We start from the raw sequence: 12904 nt of genomic DNA, 5'->3' as shown, positions 1-12904 counted from the left end.
TGGAAAATAAATGCTTCACCTATTGCTTGTACTTACATGAAAATGTTCCTGTCATACAAACAACATGGACTTTTCACTGAACAACTTTTCTCTTCTCACATCTATCTAAGCTTTCCATCCTCTTTTTTCCATAAGAGCATCAAAAATATTTTGTCCAGTGTTCTATGGCTTGCTTTATTGCACAATGGAAATAACACTATTAGTACCATTCGGATTTTACAAAGTCACTGCTGAAACCTCACTCTCCATGCTTACAAACAAGGTGTCAAGAAAAGACAGGGACTTGCAATCTCACAGCACAGTTTTTCTGGCTGCCTACCTGTTTGGAGGGCATGGCTAAATTAGAACTTTCAGCCTTGATTTCAGTTGCACCTGAGCAGGTTTCAGAGAACGTAGAACTTCCAAATTTTGGAATCTGCTATCAAATAGTTCAAAGCTTAAGTAATTAAAATGTTTGTTTGTTTGTTTGTTTGTTTATTTAGGGAACTTCTATGCCGCCCCATTCGCCAAAACCTCAGGGCAGCTCACAATCATAAATAAATAACATAATATGAAACAATATAATTTAACAGTATAAATTAAGTCGCCCTGGCCAAAGAATAAAATAAATAAATAAATATTAACAATTAAAATAACATTTGAATAAAAAGGTCTTCACCTGGCGCCAAAAAACAAATAACGACGGCGCCAGGCGAACCTCTCTGGGGAGCGCATTTCATACGTAGAGAAAGCCCTCCTCCGAGTACTTACCCTCCTAATTTCCTTCGGGGGGAACCATTATTTAGGAATAGGAGTATGAAGATGTTTGACACAAATTTTAAAAAAAGAATATAAGTAGATAAAGGGAGTTGAAGGAAAGAACAAGAAGATCAAACAGAGACATTCTTCACTGGAGGTATTTTCAAACTTCTTATTCTTATTCATATCTATTTCTTCAAGTAATTTCAAAATATTAGAATGGCTTAATTTATATCTGATTATGTATTAATATTACCTACAGTGGAAAGTAAATATTCTACAGCAGCAAACTACATAGTTACACTGTGCTAAAGTGACAAAATGAAACTTTGCAAGCTGAATCCAATCAAATTAAATTGAAATGTCCACATTTTGCTGAAAGCAAACAAATCAAGAAATGCCACATAACAACTGAAAAGCAAATAAATAGCTAAATCTATAAATGTAAGTATACAGTACTTGTATAAATACCTTGCAAGAGTACAAAACATTTACCATGCATTATTTCAATAATTCTTAAAACAGTTGTATAAGAACATTATTCTCAGTGTTTCAGTTACATAACAAATATCACTAATATTGATCAGTTTTTACTAGAAAAAGAAAGGGGGGAATAATGCTGCTAGGCATTTCCTCAAACATCAATTAATATACCTGGCATACTTTGTCCATATAAATCATTTTGATGTGAATGCTTAAGTAAACTCAAAAGCTTTTTCTTTTCAGATCTACATGTGTGCATGAGTGGTTTATGAAATAAACATTATTAACCACTTGGAAGTTATCCTACTCTTATTGTCATATGTAACAACATTCTCCATTTAACCATTAGGAGGAGAGATGATGATGATGATGATAATGATGATTGATGTAATGGACAGCATATTGTTTGGCAAAGAGAAATTATACAAATCAGATATCACAAAATCTGTGATGAAACCTTTAACAGCAACTTCTGAATGCCAGGGTGTTGCTAAAGCATGGGCACAGGATCAGCTTCAAATGAATGTAAGTTTTTGCAAATAACAATTTGACATTCCAGCTTCAAAAACAGCAGGAAAGGCATGATATACTGACATCTGGTCACTAATCTCCCACAGAGCAGCACCCTTCCCAAGCATGTCTGGTCATCAAGACAGTCCAACACAGACACACGACTTCCAGCAGCTCCCCACACACTCACAACACCACCCCATGTTCTCTGCATTCCCTGTCACCACTTTCCCTCTCTCCTCTCAGACCCTAGCATAATCCAGATTGTTTGGGCATTTTTGCAGCAATGTATTACAGAGTATGAGCTCCTGGAAGCAGAAACCCAGTATCTAAAACATGCCTAAAACTTCCAGTATGAAAAGGCATGGGGAAAGCCTTTCCTCAGAGGGCAATCTTAGGCAGAAGCCTCTGAGTAGCTGGAAATTCTATGCAAAACTGCATAATACAGAATAATATACATAAATACTTTCTGAAAACAAATTCATTACACAGAAGTGAAGAATATTTTTCTACCATAATCCATTACTGGAAAGCTTTCACATAGGAAAAACTAAATCTAAAAAATCCATACTTAATCAAAGACTATTCAGTGTCTTTTATGCCTATTTTTATCAGAGTCCTCACAATAATTGAATGAGGACAGGGTCTGAATGTGTACTAAGGGGCAAAACCAACTCAGGAACAAGTACCACTTCAAAGTCAAAGGGAAAAAACATCTCTTTTTTATTATGGAAAATTTTTGAAAATATTTTTGTATAGAAAGCAAGCATGGGTATTTAACGCAATAGTTTCTCAGAGACCATTCATTTGGAATATGACTGCAAGCAATATATTTTTGTGTTTACTGTTTTAAAAAAAGAAATAGATGAAGACAATTTCAAAAAACTACATTCATTGGGGACTCTGAGAGGCAAATCAGAATGTTGCTTCAGGGTCCATGATTCAAGTCAAAGTATCTTTTTATTTTCTGTATGAGGAGCAAATACAGGAAATCTACAGACAATGCTCAACTGAACTACAAATCTTCCAAGCTCCTGGCAAGTCTCTGTTACTGAAACAGAAAGTTCTATTCAAGGTTGTTGTGTATTTTGAGATACCAGAAGAATTACTGAAAATGTGTTAGTTTTATTACTATTACAGCTTCCCCTCTCCTTTCAACCTTGAGTTTTGTATTTAGTCAATTCTCAAACAGGACTGGTACTCCATATTTTAGTTAAAGTCTTTAAGCCACTTTTGACTAAATATTTATTGACTTGTGCTTACATGTATAAAGCAGGACTAAAATAGGTAAAGTACATCCCCGGGATCTACCAGAGGAACTTAAACTATTATATAACAGCCCAACCCATTAAAATATCTTGAGCAGTTTACCAGGTTACATTCCAAAGGCCTACCTGACTCAAATTATCACTGCCTGCTGGAAAAAGGACAATGGAATGGGGAATTCCAGAGAATGGGAGCAACCATCAAGAAGGCACTCTCACATTCCCAACCAGATGTGTCCCTGTGGCTACAGGACAGAGAGAACAGCCTTTTCAAAAGAAAGAAACCTAGGCAGCTTGTAAAGGAGAATGTATGTAAGAATCTGAGCAGGAGAGCTTTGTGGGAAATGATCCATCCTTTTAAAAAGTCTTGTCATTTATTCTATTTCTAGACCAGAGACTTAAATTATGCACATGAATTCTGTTCTCACTACAAAAAAGAGAATGGCTTACGCAAAGGCTAGATGCTAAATTATTCCCATTCTAATAAGACAAAATTATTATATCATTAACATGCACATGCATGCCTGTGTACTAAAAAAAAAAAGGCCTCTCGAATCATCATTCTTCTACAGGATGGTAACGCAGAAGAACTTTAGAATCATTACTTTACAGTTAGATTATATATTTTGTATGTTATATATTTTATAATCATCTTTTCCTCTGCTTATTCTAGTTTCAGTATTTTATCTATCAACCAATAACTGGAACAAATGCTACTGAAAGAAAGCAATGCAGAAGTTAGGTATGAGATACATAAAACGAACATTACTAATGCTTTCAAAAGCAGGCAGAAATATTGTCATTCACTGATATAGATAAGACTAGTTTATCTTTTCTACTCAAAATGTGTCTATATAAAAAACCAAAGTTTAATATTCATTATTATCTATCATTAATAAATTCAGCTGATGCATCCGTTGCTGAACTCTAGCACTTAGTAATGTGACTGGAAGGGAAAAGGTATGTTCTATGTAATTCTATGTTCCAGTATAAATCTAGACTAAGGAAAGGGATATTAACTGAAAAGCAGCTAACCTTCTGCTACAAAACTTATATCAACTCAGTTCAATACTTGGACTGGGTGCAAAGATGATCCTTAAAGTTGCAGTGCTAAAGGCAAGAAATTGTAGCACATACTATGTAAACAAAGTTCCATCTGGTCAAACTGGAGAGAAAGATTCTACATGCATTTAACAAACTTGGACTATGCAGCTTTGATCAGAACTGAAAGCACAATTAAGTTGTTGAAAACAAGGAATGTACATTGTTCTTCAGACTTTTACATTTCAGCCATCTCTGTATTTTACCTTAAAAGATTAAGTAAATAAATCTTCATTGCTTATTACTGAGAAGACAGAATTCTTCCTTCCTTATGAATTTCCTATCTTTGAATGCCACCACAGTTCTGCTGTTTCACTCCTACTGTGCTAGAAATATAATTTTCAGATAGCCCAGAGGCATTGTAGCACACTCTGTGCTGCCATGAGCAAGACCAATATTTGAGAGCTAACTTAGGACTCCTGCTGCCTGAGCTGGTAGAGAGCAAGCATCTGGGAGAAGTGATGAGCTTGTTCTCCTGGGGGTAGGGTGCCAGCTGCACTACTCTGAGAGAGAGATAGTGTGGAATTAATAGTGGCCTCATAGGGAAGCTGTACATTTTGCCTTTCAGTGTGAACAACCATGCATTAATGGAAACCAGAATGGTGGAATGAGACTTCAGAACTGACAAAGAGGAAGAGAAAAACATATAGTTCAGGCAAAACAAATATTTTCTTTCTCACAACAATTGGGCTTATGGTAGGTTAAAGACACGCTATGTAAAGCTTATTTATTATTTATAACAGGAAATTTCTACATAAAGGCCTGTTTCAAGAACTCTTCACAGGGAAGGATAGAACATACAATTTAGAGGTGGGAAATAGGAAACACTTATATGTAAAGTATATAGTGAAACAAGTCAATTCACTTGAATGATGAGGATGGACTTTAAATGTATATTGAATAACCTCCATAAGGTGTTGGTGTTCCTTGATCAAGTGACACGGAGCACGAACACAACTTTTGAAGAGAGGAACAAAGTGCTGAATTCTGCAGATATAACACCCTTCTCCACACGTTTTGCTACCCACTTCTCAGGCAGGAAAGCAGGAAAAGGGGGTCATTCTGAGGTGGACTTCATTAAAGGGTACAAGCAGTGGCCTCAAGAAGTAAAAATCCCTATTGTTCTTCTGCCCAGCATATTCTGTCTATGAGCAAAAGGTGGCTATAAATAACTGACTTAAATTACAGCAAGCCACCTCCTTAAATAAGAATAAGCATGTTCTGCTCAACAGGATTTACTATTGTGTAACCCTGTATAGTAGATCTTAGGGCCAAATTAGTTCAGACCAATGAAGTTAGGTGCTGCATGTCAACAGTGAGAGACTGCATCCCAGAGAAGTAGGGTCACAGCATTCAGAAAAGATTAGTCCTTCCAATCTCAGTAGCAATTCCATCCCAGAATTTTTAAAGCCTTAAAGCCTGTTAACAATCAACAGAGACTTTTTAAAAGTATAATTGCTTTAAATGGGGGGTGGACAAGGGTGGAAAGCAACATTGAACATATCCCATTTTTGATCCACAAATCAAAATTAAGAGGATTTCAAACAGGGCAGCAGAGCCAAGGAATATAAAGCACAGCTGGGAAAGAACCCAGTAACCTAAAAGGGAAACCTTTGCAGGATGGAGGTTCCATAGTTGATATGAAACTGTGTACTGCTGCTTGCTTAGCTGGAGTTCACTAACAGTCACCGAAAAATCTGTGGCATTTTTAAGTCATCATGAAAATAAAGCATGGGAAAACCTACTTGCAATGTACTTTATATGTTTTCAAAGCAGGATTCCTAACATTTTACCCCATGAGGTTTAATGCCTATGCCACATTTATTTCACTTATTATTATACACCACTTTTTTCTTCTTGCAGGTAACCCAAGTTAGTTCATATGGACTCCCTCCTCTCCATTTTATCATCACAACAACCCTGTGGAGCAGGTTAGTCTAGTTTAGTGAGTGGGTCAAAGTCACTCAATGAGCCTCACAGCTCAGTGGGAACTAGAACCTGGGTCTCCTAAATCCTAGTCCAACACTCATAACTGTTGTACCATATAAGATGTGATACTGCTGTCTTGCTCTTGACATATATGATCGTGATAGAAAATCAGTGATCAACAAATGCACATCATCATAAATACAGAAACTAAGATTACATCATGCATCACCTAGAAGGACTTCTTCCATTGGCAGGAGGTTGAAGAACCCCAAAGAAGTTCCTTGCTGGAGGACAGAGGAAGGGTGGTGTTTTTCACCTTTGCTATGAAGCCACCAGCACCAGCACCACACTCTTCTGGAAGATCTTCCACCTTCAACGCAGAATTTATAGGAGCATACAGGGCTGCAGAGGGAAGTAAGATCAGAGAAAGTTGCCTTTTACTTTTCAACTCCACTTTGAGTTTCACTCTGTGCAATGCTAAATTCAACCAAATACTTTGACTGTTTAATATAGGATCTAAAAGCAATTCTTTATTTACAAAGGATCAAAAACATAGTGTAAAAATCTTTGTAAAAGATCTTGATGTACAGAAAGTCAACATACTGCATTTTCAGGAGGATTATTTGCAGAACAATAGCATGCTTCAGACAAATAGCACATGAAAAGTTCTGTAGATATATTAGAGAAAGCAAGTAAAAGATAATATAAAAACAACAGTAATGCCACCCACTCCAATGCAGGTTTACTCCGAAATAAATCCCACTAAGTTCAAAGGCACATACTTCTAGGTAAAGACACGTATTATTACGGCTTTAATAATTTATTCTGCTTTCTGTACCACAGCACTATTGAAAAATTGGTTCTTTACTTTTTCAGTATATATAACATCTTCTGAATGCAAACTCTGCAGTTATTTGAAATGCAAATTTGAAAATGTTCCCATACTTCAGTTTTGGAACACTTTGGATATATTAATCAGATACTATTTCTGTTTCCATTTCAAACACATCAGTTACAATTTTGCTTGCATTTTTCCTAGACTATAGTGTTTTCTTTGATTTTGTTTTATTTAAGAACAAAGCAATTTCGTCTTCTTTGGAAATGTAGCTATTACAGCCATTTTTAGTTGATTCTGAAATTGCAAATTACAACATTAATTGTAATTTGTACAAATAAACTCATTGTCTCAACAGAGGTATAGAACTTGCTCAGGATTGATGGCTGCAAGGAGGAAAAAGAAACCATCAATAGTGACTCTCACAACATGGCACCTATTCCTAAGAAAGTTGTACCTACATTAAAGTCAGTCTATTATTTCGTTTCATAGCAGATTAAGTTGCTCAAACTATCAGAAATGCAAGAAGCATCAGAGACTGAGCAGAGAGGGATGAAACTTGTGAATGTGGTATGCAGCCTTCCCACATCTGTGGAGGGTAGCTAGAGCATCAAGGATCTAATAATCAGGCAGCCTGACTTCCTAGATAGCTTTAGTGAGAGTGGCAGGAATCTTGGGCCCAGCATAGAAAAAACCAACTGTATTGGCCCACCCTAGATCTGTTAACCAGTGGCTACTCTCTTTCCATAGCAAGGAAACAAGCTGTAAAACTAGGGAAGGCAGGTGGATAATTTGGTAAAGACTAGGGTTCAGATTAAACCTTTCAGAACCTGTCCCTCTACCATCTGCAGATTTCTTCTCATGACTGCCCCACTTCTGCAAACGAACCAAACCAAAAGGAAATCCATGAATGCTTGCGGACTGACACCACAGTTACACAACTGGCAACCTTCCCTATCAAGTGCAGTCATCCAAAAGAGCAGCTACTGGACATGGAAGGGAAGTGCTGTAAGTGGGTGCACCAGGTGTCATTCCTGGCAACCTACCTTCTTCCCCACCCAGTGCAGCCAGGGGCAGCAACTCTGGCCACAGAAGAGAGGGACAGCAAGTGGTCATATCAGGCACCATTCCCAGCAGTGAAACTTCTTTCCTGCCCATTGCTGCTGCTGACAGTGGGCATGGAAGAGGGACACTATGAGAAGGTATGCCAGGTACCTTTCCCAGCAAAAGCAGGTTGCTTACCTGTAACTGATGTTCTTCGACTGGCCATCTGTGCATTCACACATATGGGTTGCTGCGCCTGTGCAGTGCCTAGGCCGGAAGATTAGAAAGATAATGGTTTTTGGCGGGAAAACTCCGCTCCCCTCCCCCTTCGTGGTATAAATAGAGCAGAGTGTCCGCCATTTTACTCAGTCTTGAAGACCGCACGTTCGCCCTCTAGAGGTTAAGAATAAAAGTAATGAGAAAACGCAATTATATCTGAATGGTACCGATGTGAATTATAGTACGGTACCGAGAACAATATCTCGTCAGCGATATAACCCAACAGTACCAATGCAAATTATATTTCGGTACCGAAAACAATAACCACCCAGCGACATAACCCAAACGGTACCGATGCAATTTATAGTATGGTACCGAGAAAAACGAGATCCACTCACCGACACCGAGTGGGGCCGGCGGGTGGGTTGTGTGAATGCACAGATGGCCACTCGAAGAACATCAGTTACAAGTAAGCAACCTGCTTTTCTTCGTCGTGGCCTCTGTGCATCACACATATGGGTGATTCGCAAGCTTACCACAGTCGGAGGAGGGAGGTGTCGTTAGCGAAGAACGGATGAGAGAACAGCTCTACCAAAAGAGCAGTCTTGTCTGGCACGTACAACAAGCCGATAGTGCTTGGCGAAAGTCCATGGACCAGCCCAGGTCGCAGCTCTGCAGATGTCTTGCACCAAAACCCCCGCGGCAAAAGCGGACGAGGTCGCTACTGCTCGTGTAGAGTGGCCACTAGGAAAGACAGGTAAGTCTATTTTCGATAGCTGATAAGCCAGGACAATAGTCTGGACGATCCAATTAGAGAGTCTCTGAGATGATATCGGTGATCCCTTTTTCACACTCGGAGTATTTAACAAAAAGTCTATTAGTAATACGAAAAGATTCAGTGCGGGATCTGTAAAAGGCCAAGCAACGGCAAACATCAAGTGTGTGTAGAGCACGTTCTATCGGGGTCAACGGCGATGGAAAGAATGCCGGCAGAACGATGTCCTGATTCAGGTGGAACAGTGTGGCCACCTTGGGTAAAAAGGAGAAATCCATCCGAAGGATGACTTTTTCCATATGGAAGTTCAGAAATGGTGGGTCTATGTGGAGAGCACAAATTTTGCTAGCTCTCCGTGCTGATGTAACTGCTACGAGAAAGGCAGTTTTCCATGACACCAGGCGTAAGTCCACAGTTGCTAAAGGCTCAAACGGTGGTTTGGTAAGCGCTTGGAGCACTACGGAAAGACTCCACGTTGGCACGGCAGGGCGAATAGACGGATTTTGTAGTCCCTTAATGAAACGCCGAACCAGCAGTTGAGAGAAGACTGATAATCCGTGGATAGTGCCACGATAATGGGATATAGCGGCTGCATAAACTTTGATGGATGATGGTTTAAGTCCCTCATGAAGCAAATGCAAGAGAAATTGTAAAATATTGGTGACTGAAGCCATTCCAGGGGAAAAGGAATGGCACTCTGCAAAAGAGGAGAATCTTCTCCATTTAGCCGTATAGGAACGATGAGTGGATGGTCTCAATGCAGATTTGAGAATCGCCTGAATTTCTCTGTCTGTAGGCATCGGTACCGTGGCAGTTGCTGTCGAATCCGAAGTAGGGGCCGCATATACCGTCTGTTGAGTAAGGTCACCCGTAGGGTGAGGTGTCCCCGGTATCGACTCAGTGGCGTGAATCAGGTGATCCGCCATGCCGTCAGCTTCAGAGAGAGTATATCCGGATGACGGATTGCTCCTCCTTGTTGTGTTAACACATGCGGAAGAGTTGGTAGATGAAGGAACGTTCTTCTGGACAGCAGCAAAGGAGTGGCAAACCATGGTTGTCTCGGCCACCACGGAGTCACTAGTATCCCCGTGGCATTGTCCTGGGCTATTTTCGCAACCACTCTTGTCAGGAGTGGGATCGGGGGAAACGCATAAAAAGTCATGTTGCTCCAAGGGACCATAAGAGCGTCCCCCATTGATCCCGGCCCGACGCCCACTCTGGAACAGTATAGGGTACACAGGCTGTTCTCTCAAATGGTGAACAAGTCCACGTCCGGATAACCCCACAAGTGGAAGAGTTTCTCGCAAATTTGTTTGTCCAACTCCCATTTGTGGATTGTTGACATCTGTCTGCTTAATGTATCTGCTTCGACGTTGTCGGTTCCAGCCAGATGAACTGCCATAAGCACGATGTTCCTCGATAGGCGTGCTAAAGCTGGGGATTTTGTGCCCCCCTGCTTGTTGATGTAGAAAACTGCCACTATGTTCTCTGATGCAATTTGGACAACTTGACGGCATAACACAGACTCGAAAGCCTTGAGGACGTTGAAAATCGCCAGAAGTTCCAGAAAGTTGGTGTTTCCTCGCCTCTCGTCGGTTCCAAGTACCTTGGACCCGAAGTCCCGAACATGCCGCACCCCATCCAAGGAGGGATGTGTCGGTGTACAGAGTTGTCGCTGGCCGAGGTGGTCGAAATGGGGCGCCGATTGACAGGTTGTCTGTGATGGTCCACCGCGTTAAAGTGTGAAGGATTGCAGATGGAATCCGAATCGGCTTGGTGGCAGATCTTGTTGCGGTTGAAAAGCAGCATTGAAAAACGGTTTTATGGGTTGCATACGTAGTCTGGCACACGGGACAATGGCAATTGCAGCAGCCATATGCCCCAGTAGTCTCTGAACGGATAAGGCTGGGACCGTTCCGTGTAGCCGAATCCGATGAATATGGCTGCATAAGGCATTCTGACGTTCCGGTGGGAGGAAGGCTTTTTCCTGCATCGAATCGAGTCGTGCCCCGATGAAATCGATGACCTGCGTGGGAATAAGGGACGATTTGTTGCAGTTAATGCAGAGACCGAGAGCATCGAGAAAAGCGCAGGTCATTTGTATATCAGACAGGAGAGCTTGCTCAGATTGCGAGACGATTAGCCAATCGTCTAAGTATGGGTATATCTGTATTCCCCATGTCCTCAAGTGTGCGCATACTGGCGCCATACACTTCGTAAAGACTCGAGGGGCTGTGGCCAAGCCAAAAGGTAGGACATTAAACTCGAACAGATCGGATCCGACAGTAAAATGTAGAAAGCGTCTGTGTGAAGGATGGATGGAAATATGAAAATAAGCATCCTTTAAATCCAGTGTGGTGAACCAATCCTCTCTTTTCAATAACGGAAGGATATTTTGCAAAATGGTCATCCGGAATTTCCTTGGTTTAATGTATTTATTAAGAGTTCGTAAGTCCAGGATCGGACGAAGACCACCGTCCCTTTTCGGGACCGTAAAATATCTGGAATAGAATCCATGCAATCCTTCCGAGAAGGACAATTGTCGAATCGCTCCCTTGAGAAGTAGCTGGGAGACCTCATCGCGTAGCACCAATGAAGAAGGTGTGAAGCGGATCGGGCTCGAAGGAGGGATAACATCGAATTCTATCCTATATCCGAACTGGATGATAGATAACACCCACCTATCAGATGTAATGGACTCCCAAATGGGGAGTCGGCCCTGGAGCCGGTTCCCAAAAGGGAGAAGGGAAGGTGGTGTTGGAAAAGAGAGGATGGTTCGCCCAAGCCATCAATGTGGGTGTTTATCGGTATCGAATCGCCGACAGCCTTGGGAAAAACGCTGTTGTGTTTGCTGTCTCTGATGCTGCTGCTGTTGATATTGCTGGCGAGGGTAGTTTTGCTGGCGCGGATAGTATGGTTGGTTCCGGTAGGAAGACCGAGGCCACTGCCACTTACGTTTTTGTGGGAGCTCCATGCGGCGTGCAGTTAGGCGTGATTCGTAAATCGCCTTTAATTTGCGGTCGGTCTTCTGGTGGAACAGACCGGTACCATCAAATAGCATTTCCTCGATTCTGCGCTTCATCTCATTGGGGAAATTACAATTGCACAGCCACGCATGTCGGCGTAATGAGATGGTATTGACGAGGGCCCTTGAATCGGTGTCTACATGATGATGAGCGGTAGACAACTGTTGCACCGCCACCTGCATCGCCTCCTTAATGAAAACCCTGGCAAGGTCCGCTTGGTGGTGTGGAACGGAGGAAGCAACGTTATCCAGCGTCTGCATGATAAAGTACTAGTAACGTGCCAGTGTTGCTTCGTAGTTCGATATGCGCATGCCGAGTCCAGAGGCCGCATAGACTCGGCACGCAAGCATATCGATTTTCCTCCCTTCCTTGTCCCGAGGAGCGGTATGTCCCCTGGACTCCCTGCCCTGGGATGATTCAACCACAAGAGAGTTTGGTTTCGGGTGACGGAGCAGGAAGGGAATGTCATCGTCACGAACTCTATACATGGCCTCATATCTGCGGGAGATAGCTTGTGGTTGGGCCGGTTGGTCCCAGGGCTGGACCATAGCCTGGCAGAGTATAGTTATAAGCGGCAGGGCTATGGATGCGGGCTGCTCTCCCCGAATGACATCATAAAACCAATCTGTAGAGGGGCCTGGCTGTTGATGAGCTTCGATTTCAAGCAAACAAACTAAGCGGGACATGAGCTCTGTGAAAGAGACATGCAGTTTGTCGGGTGAAGCAGGCCCTTGGTATGCGACAGCCACATCAGGGGATGTGGAGTCGACCTCCGAATCCTCGGAGTCTTCCACGTAACGTGGCCGGTTTTCGCTTGAGGAGGAGGTTTCAGGGGAGGTTGGGCACCTCGTCTCTGTACGTCTGGAGGTGGATGGTACTTCCCTCGGGACCGATGGTGATCTATGATCCCGAGGAAAATAGGGATATGGTGCTCCCCCCGGCTGGGGTGGTTACCAACCATATCCCTATTTTCCTCGGG

General features: G+C 41.9%; 1 protein-coding gene across 6 annotated transcripts in view; it reads right to left on the bottom strand.

Annotated features, from left to right (window-relative positions):
* FOXP2 (forkhead box P2) overlaps positions 1 to 12904 on the bottom strand; it is a 502958-nt gene that overhangs the window by 358638 nt on the left and 131416 nt on the right. For 5 of the 6 annotated variants that reach the window (XM_044423000.1, XM_044422999.1, XM_044423012.1 and 2 more), the window contains exon 2: positions 6256 to 6428. The gene's annotated coding sequence lies outside the window, so the exon portion shown is untranslated. Of the gene's footprint in view, positions 1 to 6243; positions 6429 to 12904 lie in introns of all 6 variants that reach the window. The other variant, XM_044423001.1, reaches the window with a different exon arrangement.

The sequence above is a fragment of the Varanus komodoensis genome, unplaced genomic scaffold (assembly GCF_004798865.1).
Source record: "Varanus komodoensis strain SLA01 unplaced genomic scaffold, ASM479886v1 scaffold13_1, whole genome shotgun sequence".
Classification (NCBI taxonomy): Eukaryota; Metazoa; Chordata; class Lepidosauria; order Squamata; family Varanidae; genus Varanus; species Varanus komodoensis.
Note: the sequence above shows the minus strand (reverse complement) of the source record. Positions and strands in the feature narration are given on the sequence as shown.